We start from the raw sequence: 1,069 nt of genomic DNA, 5'->3' as shown, positions 1-1,069 counted from the left end.
AATTGACAGATTACTTACTATCATGAGGGTACCTAAAATCACTCAATATATGATAAGTACTATTTATTGGATAAGGGAATTCGGACTTGTGCCTAAAAATGTATAAATGTTGCCTTATACGTCACTGACTGCGTCAGCAATTGGCAGTGGTATGAAAGAAAGGCAGTTTATTGGACAAAATAGCTCATGAAGTGTTCACGGGTTTTACATGTGAGCCTGTGCCAGGAGAAATATTCCTATAAAATAAAGAAGAAAAGAAGTTGGCCCATACAGATTATATGTAGGGTGTGTTATACCAATGCAATTTCCCATATAATACCTGTGAAAAAGTAATACTAACAGTTTTTCTTAAAGTGTAAAGACTGGTAAAGTAGAAGAGCATCAGAATAAGAAAGTGTGGATATCTTCCTTCTGCTTTTCAGTATTCGTTTACTGCACCTGGTATTCCTAGGTAGTCTCCTAACCAAGTACTAGCCAGGCCTACCAGAGATTAGCTTCCAAGATCGAATGAGATTGGGCGTGACCTGTGGAGTGTGGCAGTAATATTACAGAATGAGAGAGCACTTCATCCACAGAAAAAAAAAGAGAGTGCTTCTGCTTTCCAAAATTAGTAGGTGGGTGTATCCTTGCAACAGGATCTGAAATCATGCGTTTCTTTTGGATGAGAGAGAACTTTTGAGCTTCAGTAAAGAGAAAAGAAAGTTAAGGTAAAGTTTTGGGTAGAAAGGAATTTATGAGGAAAAGAAGTACAAAAGTAGGAAATTAGCCCCTTTGGACAATGAGATATACAATATATTGATATAAGTGAGTATCCACAAAATTTCTATACCCTTACAGTAGAAAACAGTTACGGACACTGAAAAATTATTATAGGATAACAAAGAATATATCAAACCCTAGTGGGTGTAGGAAAATGATAGATAAGAAATAAGCCCCTGTGAATAGTAGGGTATGCAGTATAATGATACAAGTAATTTCTCTTACATCCTAGAGGATGCTGGGGACTCCGTAAGGACCATGGGGTATAGACGGGCTCCGCAGGAGATAGGGCACCTAAAAAGAACTTTGA

At 37.4% G+C, this 1,069-nt stretch overlaps 1 pseudogene; it reads right to left on the bottom strand.

Annotated features, from left to right (window-relative positions):
* Positions 1 to 426: 426 nt before the first annotated feature.
* LOC134929788 (5S ribosomal RNA) lies at positions 427 to 545 on the bottom strand (annotated as a pseudogene).
* Between the last annotated feature and the right edge of the window lie 524 nt (positions 546 to 1,069).

This window comes from Pseudophryne corroboree, chromosome 5, assembly GCF_028390025.1.
Source record: "Pseudophryne corroboree isolate aPseCor3 chromosome 5, aPseCor3.hap2, whole genome shotgun sequence".
NCBI lineage: Eukaryota > Metazoa > Chordata > Amphibia > Anura > Myobatrachidae > Pseudophryne > Pseudophryne corroboree.
This window is presented reverse-complemented; position numbering and strand designations above follow the sequence as displayed.